The sequence below is a fragment of the Prionailurus viverrinus genome, chromosome C1 (genome assembly GCF_022837055.1).
Source record: "Prionailurus viverrinus isolate Anna chromosome C1, UM_Priviv_1.0, whole genome shotgun sequence".
NCBI classification, from domain to species: Eukaryota; Metazoa; Chordata; class Mammalia; order Carnivora; family Felidae; genus Prionailurus; species Prionailurus viverrinus.
The window spans coordinates 110,041,638-110,054,372 of NC_062568.1; the positions used below are offsets into that span (position 1 = coordinate 110,041,638).

General features: G+C 39.3%; 1 protein-coding gene across 2 annotated transcripts in view; it reads left to right on the forward strand.

The window, feature by feature from the left end:
* Nucleotides 1–12,735, forward strand: part of RNF115 (ring finger protein 115) — an 83,808-nt gene that overhangs the window by 555 nt on the left and 70,518 nt on the right. The gene's annotated exons all lie outside the window — the stretch shown is intronic.

Below are 12,735 nucleotides of genomic sequence, written 5' to 3' on the forward strand. Positions count from 1 at the left end.
CTTGCCCGCTCGGATGCTCCACCTGCCCCTCGCTTCCTCTCGTCTCTTGACCCTCTCCCCTCCATTTTTTTGTCTGTCTTAGCAAGTTCTCTGACAACTCTTCCTTCAATTTTCTTTCCCTCTTTTTCACCTTGTCTCCTTCCCACGATGACCTCTCTTTCCCCCTCTCGGTACTCTTTCTGCAGTTGTTTCTCATCTACCTCTGTGGCCTTTTCCACTTTTAACCAGATCCCCCCCCCCTCCCCCTTCTCCAGTGGAGCCAAATAGCGGATTGCTGAGGATTGTCCCTATTCGGTTGTCTCTAGGGAAGGAAGGAAGCAAGCACAGAGAGAAAAAGAGGGTTGGAAGGTAGCTCTGGGGAGGTGAGGGGGGATTTGCTCTTCATTGGTTTCCAAGGTTCTTGTGAAAGTGAAAACAAGTGTCCTAATGACTTGCAGACGGCCTGTGCTCCCTGTCACTATTGAAGGGAATGGCTTTGGGAAGAAGGCAGGACATATTGTTGCAGCTTGGTTATTTTGGTTGTCCTGTTGCCCGTGTCTTATAGCAGCACCTCCCTTACTTGTCCCCTTCTCCAATCCTGCCTGTTTACTTAATAAAAAGATCCAGGACAGAATGCTGGGGACTGCATCCTTTGACATAAAATTGGTTTTCACCAGTTTTCTGCCAGACTGTTAGCCTCTAGAGAGGTAGTGCTGTGATTGTAAGGAATGTGCTTCTGCAGCAGGCGAGCCGGCTACAACCCTTCAAACCCAGCTCTTTTGGGTTGGGTTATAAGCTACTGCAAGGGGACCCACAGGGATGAATGGTAATTCTGCCCTTGGCCAGCCATCTTTAGAATCAGTTACGGTCGTTCTTTTCCTTGGCAGTATCCAGGTTCAGCCTTAAGACAGGGTGGCTACATCAGGACTCACCTCCGTGTTTATAGTGTCTCCGATGCAGTCTGTGAGAAAGCCTGCTAAAGTATGTCTGCTTATCTTATTTCTTAGAAACAAATGAAGTCTAGTGAATTAAGGGTATTAAGGGCCTAAAGGGTATTTAGCCTTTTCACCTAAAAGTTCGCACTTTTCAGGCTTCTATGGCATTTTCTTTCCTCTGTTTTTGCCCCACCCCCTATAACTCCAGGGTCATAGTTGCATCTATGTGGTATTTCACTTTTGCTTGCTGATTGGGTTGTGTATGTGTGTGCACACTTTTTGCCATATTTCAGTGCTAAGAAGAGCCAATGCCTTGTTTTTTTTTTTTCTTTTTTGCTTGTTTTTGTTTTTTGTTTTTGTTTTTTCTCTTTTTGCAAGCAGACACCAGCACCTCCAGAAATCTCTCTTAACCACAGAGAGGGAGCCTGGGATTCAGCCGGTATGTGTGACCAGTGACAGGCTGAATGTGATGCCTTGTTGAACATTGGGGTCTTCCAATGTTTAAGTGCTGTTTGCTGTTTGCCTTTAAAAATGAGAAAACAGTCTAACCTGCCACAATTTCTTCTCTTCTCAAGTCCCCACTTCGTGCTCTTGAAAAGAGATAGTTTGAAAGACTTAGTAGGTGTTTTTTTAAGTCTTAGTTTGATGACTTTTTATTCTCATTTATTTTCTGTCATACCCTATTTGTAAGTTGAAACCCAATGCAATTAAATATAACTGAATACTTCTGGTGTACATATTAGTTTCTCAGCTGAAAGTCCTGGGGGCAGTACCAAGGAATACATGGTTCCTGCCCTTAAGGACCTCACAGTTTTGTTGGAAAGACCAGACAAACATGGAAAAAAGTAACAACATAGGTGAATGAGGATGGATAGTTCATGGTTTAGAATTCAGTGAGAAGGGGAATATGGGAGCGTTGGTGATGTGAAGTCAGGGAAGAAGCGACAGTTGAGATTGCATTTAGATTGAGTTTTGAAGGATTGGTAGAATTCAGATTGAGGAGAGTAGCTGGACTGCAGTAGAAAAGAGTAAATTGAGGAAGAAGGAAGAAACGCTTAGTAAATCATTGTTGTCATTCATTTTTAGAAAAAGGTGCAGTGTAGTCAGGGGTATGGTTTTGATTCACAGATGAGCCAGCGAGTTTCATCTTGTTTCCTGGCTATTTTCTATATCCTTAACCCTAGACTGTCACCTTGAACATGTTGGTTGTAAGAACGATCAGGTCAGTAAGTATCTGATTCAGTACAAACTTGACTCTGCTACTGAAAAACCAACTCAAACACTGGTAAGTCACTAATCTGATTTCCATATACATAGGAAAACATTAAAAAGTTTTTTAAAAGTGATTTTTTTAATGTAAACTTGAGATTCCTTTCATTGTAATACTTAGCATACAGTCGGCATGCGTTGTTTCTTGAACTGGACGAATGTTATGGGAAACCAGATGTCTTTCTGAGGGTGTACAGAGCCAGGTTTTCTGGAATAAAGCTCTTCTTTGTCTAGATTTAGTTTGCATCTCAAAAGGGTACTTACTCTTGTGCTAGTTGGATCACAAGAACAGTCATCCCTGAGTGCTGTCCTTTCTGAACACCAGAAGTGGACTATTGAGTTTTATTGTCAGCTTTTAATGAGCTAGTGCTAGGTGGGTTTCTTGACCCAGTCAGTGGGAAGAAGGCCTGCTTCAGAACCACCTCATCTCTTGCCAATTTATTCACCCTGTAGAATCATAATGGTGTTCAGTGGGACTAAGTTGCAAGGTTTTGGAACTCATTTCTTTTGCCTTCCCCAATTTCTAGGGTATAGAATTTCTTTAAAATAATTTTTTTTAATATTTATTTATTTTTGAGAGAGAGATAGCATGAGTTGGGGGAGGGACAGAGAGAGAGACACACACAGAATCTGAAGTAGTTGTGCTGACAGCTCAGAACTGGATGTGGGGTTCGAATCCACAGACTGAGATCATGACCTGAGCCAAAGTCGGACGCTTAACCGACAGAGCCACCCAGGTGCCCCTAGGGTACAGAACTTCGATTCATTTGGAAGTGTGTGCAGGTAATAGCAATAGCTTACCCAAACGGTTTAGCCCTGAAACTCCCCTTAGGTTTTTGTTTATTGTTTTTCTTGTCAGACCTACTACTATGAAAGATTCATGAGCCCAGCTAACTTTAATGTCTGTATTAAAATAATTTTGGTGATAACGTCTGAGAGAGATTGGAGTATGCCTAATGCTCTATAGGTTAAACCAAATTTAGTTGAATAAATTTGGTGAAATAACACGTCTTCCTGCTAACCCTGATCCATCCATTTTAGCTTTGTGTGTCTTTGGTTTGGATACTCCCAGATAAGAGAAGAAAAGATTCGTTTAGAAAAAAGATACAAAGAAATGAGGAGAAATAAAAGAGAATTTTAGAATGAAAATATATTCAATGGTACTGTTATCGTTAGACTTCATCAAAGAGTCTCTATTCTAGAAGTGACTATGGATTTAGGAACTTCTCTTACTGAAAAGTATTTCCCTGTTTACAGTGAAAATAATTTCAGTGAAATGTGGATTTTAAAATAAGAGAATTTGATTATATGGTTTAAAGCCTTTAAGGTTTCAAGTTTACATATGATTGGGTAAGTGGCATTGTGTATTTTTGGGTAATTTAAAATTATTTTCAAGTCACAGCAGAAGCTTCTACCTCACCTGATGTCCTATCGAGAGACAACGTGAAGCCGAGACTAATGGGGATACTATGCTACATTGAGGGATGACTGAGTAGTACCATATAGGGCTGTGTCATGGAATGTAAAGGTGTCATTCCATCTGCACATTACCCTGCCCCTCTTTTAAATCAAGGCCAGACAGTATTACCTGAGATGGAATCTGGTAGGGTTTTCATTAAACAGGTGAGAGAAATCATATGCAGAGTAAACTCCTTTTGGTATTGATGAAATGAGGGTGTTTCTTAAGTGTTTTATGGAGATCAGAGTATCCAAATCTGGAAAGAGACCAGTCTAATTAAGGACTGCCAGTGTATTCCCTCTGAGACTCTGCCTGAAGGAACTAACAGGCTTCTCTCACATCTCCTTATTATATCACCTTTGCGCTAATAAAATGTCATTCTTGTCAATAAGTAATGTTACCTTCTTTGGTTCTTTACCAGGTACTATATGAGGGATTATCGTTGTGTGCTTATAATAACTCTAATACAGGAAAACTTTCTAACCACTCCATAATAAGAGTAGCTAAAGAGTACAGTTCTTGTTTTAATTAAAAAAAATTTTTTTTAAAGTACATTTCTTAAAGATTTTGTGACTCTTAAAACTCTAAGCCTACTGACTTTGCTATTTAAGTTGCATGATTCATACAAAGATCCCAGAGCAGTGTCCATGTAATGTTAGTAGTGTTACCGAACTTTGGAAAGGAATTTAGTGATATGAGCTGGGCCAGAGAGGTTTTATTTTTATTTTTTTATTTTTATAAGTTTATTTATTTTTGAGAGAGATTGGCGAAGGGTCAGAGAGGGAGAGAGAGAATCCCAAGCAGGCTCCCTGCTGTCAGTGTGGAGCCCTACGCAGGGCTTGAACTCATGAACCATGAGATTATGACTTGAGCTGAAATCAAGAGTCAGACAGTTAACCAGCTGAGCCACCCAGATGCCCCTGAGAGGTTATATTTATTTTATTTTATTTTATTTTATTTTATTTTATTTTATTTTATTTTATTTCATTTCTAAGTATTTATTTTGAGAGCATGTGTGCATATGCACATGCACGTGGGGGGAGGGGCAGAGAGAGGTGGGGAGAGAATCCAAAGCAGGCTCTGTGCTGTCAGCACAGAGCCCCACTGGGGGCTCCATCCTGTGAACCATGAGATTGTGACCTGAACTGAAATCAAGAGTCGTCGCTCAACTGACTGAGCCACCCAGGTCCCCTGTGAAGTTTTAATTACTAGATATCTTGGATTCTGCTATTGGTGACTCACCAGCTAAAAAGTCTGCTTGATTATCTAGTACTATGTAGCAGTTGCTTATAAATATTGCTTGAATGATAAGTTGAATACCCAATATTTTAAAAGTAGTGGCTTTAGTGTTCTGAGGTCTTTATCAAAAAGGTGCCAGTGCTATAAGATACTACCATGTGAAGTTTCAGTATACAGTGTCAGTAAATATAGTCCCTGCCAGGATCTAGAAATAAGAAATACGTATTCTTATAAGTAGAAGGCTAGTTCTGGCCTTGAAATTCTACTGATATGTAGACATGTATATACTGGGGAAATCTTGGGATTTTTTTCAGTATGAGGAAAAACAAAAATATTAAATTACTGCAGATAAAATCCCTTGTACTTTTTTGGGAAGTACCAACTGGATTCTAATACTTTGTGTTTCTTTATGTTTACTTGGCTTTTTATGACCTTTATGTACACTCAGGGAGAAAATGCTGTGGTCATATTATTTCGAAGAGGAAAGAAGGTGTGGATTGCTTCTAATTCTTTATATATACTCAAATTAGAAGGGGTCTAAGAAGAAGCCTGTGACTGCTGACTTCCTTCTCTTTTTCTTAAGTTGATTTATTTATTTTGAGAGAGAGTATGTGCCAGAGCCCATGTGAGAGAGGGGGAGAGAGAGGGAGAGAGGGAGAGAATTCTAAGCAGGCTCCATGCTGTCAGTGCAGGCCAGAGGTGGGGCTCCAACTCACAAACCAATCAGTGAGATCATGACCTGAGCTGAAATCAAGTGTCTGATGCTTAACCTAGTGAGCCGTCCAGACGTTCCATGCTGACTTCTTTTTAATCTCTTCACAGTTTAATAATGAGCAATAAAGGAGACAGTGTAAAGCAGTGGTTCTCAACTGGGAGCAGTTTTGCCTCCCAGGAGAACATTTGGCAGTGTCTATTGACATTTTTGGTTGTCACAATTGCAGAGAGGAGGAGAGTTGTTCCTGGCATCTAGTGGATAGAGGCTTGGGATGCTGCTAACATGCTGTGCACAGGACAGCTCCCTACAACAAAGAATTATTAGGCCCAAAATGGCAAGAGAGCGGAGGTTGAAGAACCATGGTGTAGAAGGATAAAGAGATTGTCTTCTTGTGTCCATGGTGCTTACGGTTTTGTTCTGATGTGGCTTTTTTTTTCTCCCTAATTTTAGGATCCTGATGAGAATTTTCAGTAAGATAATTGAGACCATATAATTTTAGCCAAAGCCCTGATGACAGGGATTATTTAGGACAGCAGTTAGTGACTGCTGTTCCATTATAGCTGTATCTGTTGGGGTCACTTTCTCTCCTTGTGGTTACTGAGACCAGAGGAATTGGATTACTCCTCTCAAGTTACACACTGTAGGGTAACTTCTGAAAGAAAAGTATCCACATTTTTTGTCAGTTGGGAATTAATTGAGGTAGTAACACGACTTGTAACTTAGTAAGACACCTGGAAATTCCAGTTTGAAAACAAAGCAAAAAGCAGACAACAAGCCTAACTTTTAGGTTCTTTATAGCTCATCTTACCACCATTCAAGTTTTAATTTCTCTCATTCTCTTACAGCTCTCTTAGAAGTTTTATGAGCTCAGGAGATTTTGTGTTTAAACGTCTAGTGTCTTTTTTTTTTTTTTTTTTTTTTTTTTTGAGAGAGACTGAGACAGTGTGAGTGGGGGAGGGGCAGAGAGGAAAAGGGATCGAATCCCAAGCAGGTTCCATGATGCCAGAGCAGAGCCTGATGTGGGGCTTGAACTCACTAAACCGTTGAGATCATGACCTGAGCCAACACAAGAGTCGGACGCTCAACTGATTGAGACATACAGGCGCCCCTAAACTTTTACTGTCTTTAAACTCTTGGCAGAGAGGGTGAATTGAATTATCAATCCTTGTTCTGATACTAATTCACTCAGCTGACCACAGCTGAAACACCAGACCCTCTCAGTTTACCTTCATATATACGACTGTAAAATAATATTGGTATGTGCTTCTTGGAAGCCTGAGCATTCAGAGAAATGGAGGTATGTAGTCTTGGATTGAAAGGTAGTATAGGAATGAGCAATAGTTGTTCGTGGAGAAATAGGACCCTACCATAGTATAAATGTTTTTTAAAAAATATGTTTATTTTGGGAGAGAGCTTGCCTGAGCAGGGGAGGGGGAGAGAGAGAGAGAGAGAGGAGAGAGAGAGAATCCCAAGCAGGCTCTGAGCATTTAGTGCAGAGCCGATGGGAGTGTGGGTGGGGGCTTGATCCCATGACTCTGGGATCATGACCTGAACCAAAGTCAAGAATCTGACGATTATCCAACTGAGCCACTCAGGTGCCCCTTAGTAGAAACATTTTGGGTAGTTCTTCTCACAGTTTCACTTACAGAAGTTTAGGTTAGATTCTGAAAGATTTTTAAATCCTTTTTTTAAGTTCAGCTGTTAGCAAGTCAGAATTCCTTAGAGGTCTGCAGGTGCATGTATATCAAATAGAAGTGAATTGGTTCTGGGGGCGCCTGGGTGTCTCAGTCAGTTAAGCGTCTGACTCCTTTTTTTTTTTTTTTAAAGTTTATTCATTTATTTTTGAGAGAGACAGAGAGAGGGAGAAATTGTGTGCGGGGGGAGGGGCAGAGAGAGAGAGGGAGAGAGACAATCTGAAGCAGGCTCTGCCCTGACAGCACAGAGCCTTATATGGGGCTTGAACTCACCATGAGATCATGACCTGAGCCAAAGTCAGATGCTTAACTGACTAAGCCACCCAGGCCCACCCCTCCTCTGACTCTTGATTTCAGCTCAAGTCATGATCTTCAGGTTCATGAGATACAGCCCCATGTGGGGCTCTGCACTATGAGCATGGAGCCTACTTGACATTCTCTGTCTCCCTCTTTGTCTCTCTGCCCCTTCTCTGAGTGTGCTCGCATGCATGTGCAAGTGCTCTCTCTCAAAATAAATAAATATATAAACATTAAAAAAAAAAAAAAAGAAATGAATTGGTTCTCATGATTTAAACCGAGCATACTTTTCTTGCATGTTAAATAGATTGTGCAGCCTCTTTTTCCGAATAGGCCAGTTAGTTTTGTTTTCCTTGAAAATCTGTTAAGGTGGGTCATCTCTCTCCTTGACAATTTCAGCAAGTGTCACAGAGAAGTTCTTATAGACAGTGTATCCTGTATTCACCTCTTTGTCACTCACTCTGATGTTGTCTAGATTTGAAATGACTTTAAACCTAGAGAACCATCTTCCAATAAAGATTCCATTATGTTTACTTTTCACCATGCTTCGAATATATATTCTCAAAAGAAAGAGAACATTTCATAGTTACATGCCCTTTTCTGCCTCTTTCTGGGTTAACTGAGATCTGCAGGTATCCTACAGTGATGCTGATCTTCTAGCCTCGTGGTTCTCAAACCTATCAGACTCAGTGCCCTCTTTTGATAATAAATATTTTGAAATGCTCTCTTTAATGAAATGAAATTCATATAGTACAATTTCCTACACATACAGTTTTTAAAAAGATAAAATAATTTTCTTATTGTAAGATAAAGGATAAATAAAAAGAAAACAACTCATGATAAAATGATACATATTTCAGTATGTAAGTACTCAGCTGTCCATAATGAAGGTATGTATAATATACTGGATGTTGGCACCAAACGTAGACGTAACAACTACCTGAGTAGACTATTAAAAGAATATTTGTGGGGCACCTGGGTGGCTCAGTCGGTTGATCTTCTGACTTAGGCCATGATCTCATGGTTGGTGGGTTCGAGCCCCGCATGGGGCTCTCTACTGACGGTTCAAAGCCTGGAGCCTGCTTCGAATTCTGTGTCTCCCTCTCTCTCTGCCCCTCTCCCACTCATTCTCTGTCTCTCAAAAATAAATAAACGTTAAAAATTTTTTAAAATATTTGCAACTTTAATTTTTTTTAACGTTTATTTTTGAGAGAGAGAGCACAAGCAAGCAGGGGAGGGGCAAAGAGAGAGGAAGACAAAGAATCTAAAGCAGTCTCCAGGCCCTGAGCTGTCAGCACAGAGCCCCATCAGGGCTGGAACTCAAGAACTGTGAGATCATGACCTGAGCCAAAGTCGGATGCTTAACCAACTGAGCCACTCAGGTGCCCCAAGAGTATTCGCAACTTTAATACCATGATATGCAAACCACCAGAATGGTGAGCAATTCTTAGAAAAGGCCCAAATAAAGTATATCTTTCTCTGCTTTTACTCAGTTGTTGTTTTTCTGGACATTTAATGCATATTAAAATTATGCAGAAAGACTTGGTGTTTATATATAGAATGGAAGTAGGACCTAGGCTTTCATAAAGATGTTTTTTTAATCTCCTTAACTATCCATATGAAGTTTGAGAATAAAAATATTTGTGCTGCAGTTTCCTATGTTTTCCTGCCTCTTATCCATTAAATGTCAGTAGCATTTTTTAAATTGCTCTGACAGCTGAAACACTTCAATAGATATTCGAAATGTCCCCTAGATGATCCCTCATTGGGATGCCTTCTAGTCATACAGGAAAACATTTTCCCATTTTATCACTTATTCTACTTTTCTTTTGCTTATAATTTCCTATGTTAGTGCAATATTTTCTACATGTTGAAAGATTCAGCGTTTGTCCTTTAGATTTGGTTTACTTTTAGACAATTCTTCATTTATACCTTTAGATTTCTCTTTTCCTCACCACTGTTAATATTGCTGCTTCCTTGTTCATCAGTGGTTAGAACAGTGCCTGGTGCGTAGTATTCATTCAGTAAGTATTTGTTGAATGAAGGAATTGTAATTGTAGGCCTTTTCTTTTTACTACTCTCTGCTTTTGTGTACATGTTGAAAATCATGGGGATACTAATGTTCATAAAATACCCTAAAACAGAGCACAGACGTGTCAACTAATGAATAAAAGTTTGACTCAAAGCAGCGGTCTAACGGACTACTTACCATTAGTTAGGGGGAGGGCAGAATTGAGCCTCTTGTTTTTTTGAATGTAGCTTTGTTTTTATATCTGACAGCTTATAAACAGAAGAACTTCCCATAGTTACCTACCATACATCTGAATAGCTGATTGGCCTTTTTTTAAGGTTTATTTATTTATTTTGAGAGAGAGGGTGTGTGAGCAAGCACAAGTGGGGAAGGGGCAGAGACAGACGGAGAGAGAGAATCCCAAGCAGGCTGCATACTGTCAGCACAGAGCCTGATTTGGGGCTGGATGCCACATTGTGTGGGTCTGGATGCTGCTCTCTGAGGTCATGACCTGAGCCCACATCAAGGTTCAGATGCCTAACTCACTGAGCCACCAGATGCCCTTTAGTAATTATTTGTCACGGAATTTGTTGAATGGAATTTAGCTGCTTCTAGTGAATCTTCTGTGATTTAAGTGGTAGTGTGAGGTACTTTATTCTCAAAGTTATTAAGCTGATTGGTTCTCTGATTTTCATCTATAGTGTCAGCTGTTACATTCTGATCTTGTTATGGTCACTGTTGAATGTTTAGAGGCATTAGTATTCCTGGTTAAGATAAGTTAGTTTGAGGAATAGAAATTTTGTACCTTAAGCCTGTTGGTTTGAAAAAATTGTGGTTAATTTTGATTGTTGATGTAGTATGAAAACTATAATGGTATAATTACTTTTTGTTTAATAACATGTAAATAGAAAATTCAGCAAATTAATTTTCACTGCTAGTTTTAATTTGCATGTTTTAGGTTAAAAAGTCGTCGAAGGTAATGTTTATAAGTGAGAATCATTAAAGTGTTGAATTCCCTAAATTTTTCAACCTTACCAATCACTAAAATTACTGGTTATACTGTGTCAAGTGTAGGTGCTGATTCAATGAGGGAGACTTGTTTTAAGATTATATTGGCATTCTTTTTAACATATGGTCAATATAAGATGAGCAGATTGAGGGGTGCCTGGATCACTTGGTGGAGTGTGTGACTCTTGATCTCGGGGTTGTGGGTTTGAGCCTCATGTTGGATGTAGAGACTATTTAAAAATAAAATCTTAAGGGGTGCCTGGGTGGCTCAGTCAGTTAAGCATCCGACTCTTGATTTCAGGTCAGGTCACGATTTCATGATTGGTGAGTTCGAGCCCTGCATTGGGCTCCTCACTGTCTATGCGGAGCCTGCTTGGGGTTCTGTCTCTCCCTCTCTGCCCCTTCCCTACATGCTCTCTGTCTCAAAATAAATAAACTTAAAAAAAAAAATCTTAAAAAATAAAAGATGAGCAGATTGAGAATTCCCATGGTTTAGGTTTATCATCTTGTAACACTATTGCTATAAAATAAAAGGGAAGTATGTCTGATTCTCTTCCTGAGTGTAATTGAGTCTGGATATTTTCAAAAAATTTTTTTTGTTTTAATGTTTATTTTTGAGAAACAGAGACAGAGCACAAGTGGGGGAAGGGCAGAGAGAGAGGGAGACACAGAATCTGAAGAAGGCTCCAGGCTCCGAGCTGTCAGCACAAAGCCTGACACGGGGCTTGAACCCACGAACCGTGAGATCATAACCTGAGCTGAAGTCGATGCTTAACCTGCTGAGGCGCCCCGAGTTTGGATGTTTTCTTTGAGACTACACGTATATTCTGTGAAGAATATCACTTAGAAATTGGTTTGTGTTTGATAATAACATCAAAATATATAGGCACTATATCATGCAGTAATGGCAGTACTCTATTTGCATTCATTCAAGAACTATTCATTGGTGCCTACTATATTTTCGGAGCTGTACTAGGAAGACTGTGTCCAGAAGTAAGGAAATTCATAAAATGTTGGGATAAGTGAGTAGTGGAATTAGGATTTAAATATTTCCTCCTCCCTTTGACTTTATGTTTAAAGATTAAAATAAGGTAGATATCTTAAGATTAGAGCAAATGTGTTTTTGCCCATTTTAGGTCCGAGATCTGTTTAAAAGGATAGGGTTTTCAGAATAAACAAACTGGTGTAAACTATAGAACTAACCATTCATTAGTTCTCCTTTTACAACTGTTATCACACCTTTCTATAAGTGGTTTAACTTATTATGTGTAAAAAATATTATAGCACTGTGGGGGAAAAAGGTTTTATTTTAACCTTTAAACAAATTACTGAATCTTTCAAGAGCCTTAATTTTCCTTGCTTGTAAAATGAAGCAGTTGTGTTTATTCCTCTCTGTGGTTTAGTGATTTGAGCTTTTGGGTATTTTGGGATTTTGTGTGAAGGAATTTTGTTCTGTAATTTTTCCACTTAGATCATGTGATATCCACTGAATTATTCTTACTGGGATAAAGATTTTACTTCTGAATTGAATCTCCTTTGTAAGCTATAAGCTATGTTCTCTTGTTTTATGATAATGAACAATCTTGAAAATGTTAGGATTGAGGACATCATAATATAAAGCAATGCCAAGATTTTTCTTTGTTAAATGAAACAGAACACATCTTAATGCTGGTAATGTTGATTGAATAAAGTAAAACCTCTTTGAAGACTTTTGATTCAGTGACAGGTAAATTTGGCCTGGGATAATTTCTTTATTAGGACTATTTTATAAAATCTTTGTTTCTTTTATTAAGAAGAAAAAAATTTTTTAATGTTTATTTATTGGGAGACAGAGAGAGACAGAGCATGAGCATGGGAGGGGCAGAGAGGAGAAATACAGAATCTGAGGCAGGTTCCAGGCTCTGAGCTGTCAGCACGGAGCCCAGTGCGGGGCTTGAACTCACAAACTGCGAGATCATGACCTGAGCCGAAGTCGGACGCTTTACCGACTGAGCCACCCAGGCGCCTTTGTTTCTTTTATTTTTAAAGTTCTTCAGTTAACTCATTATTTTCTTACTTTCTAAAGGTCAATGACTACTTTTATCAACCAGTTTGTATGTGATATTTCCTGTCCTAGGATATTTCCTGTA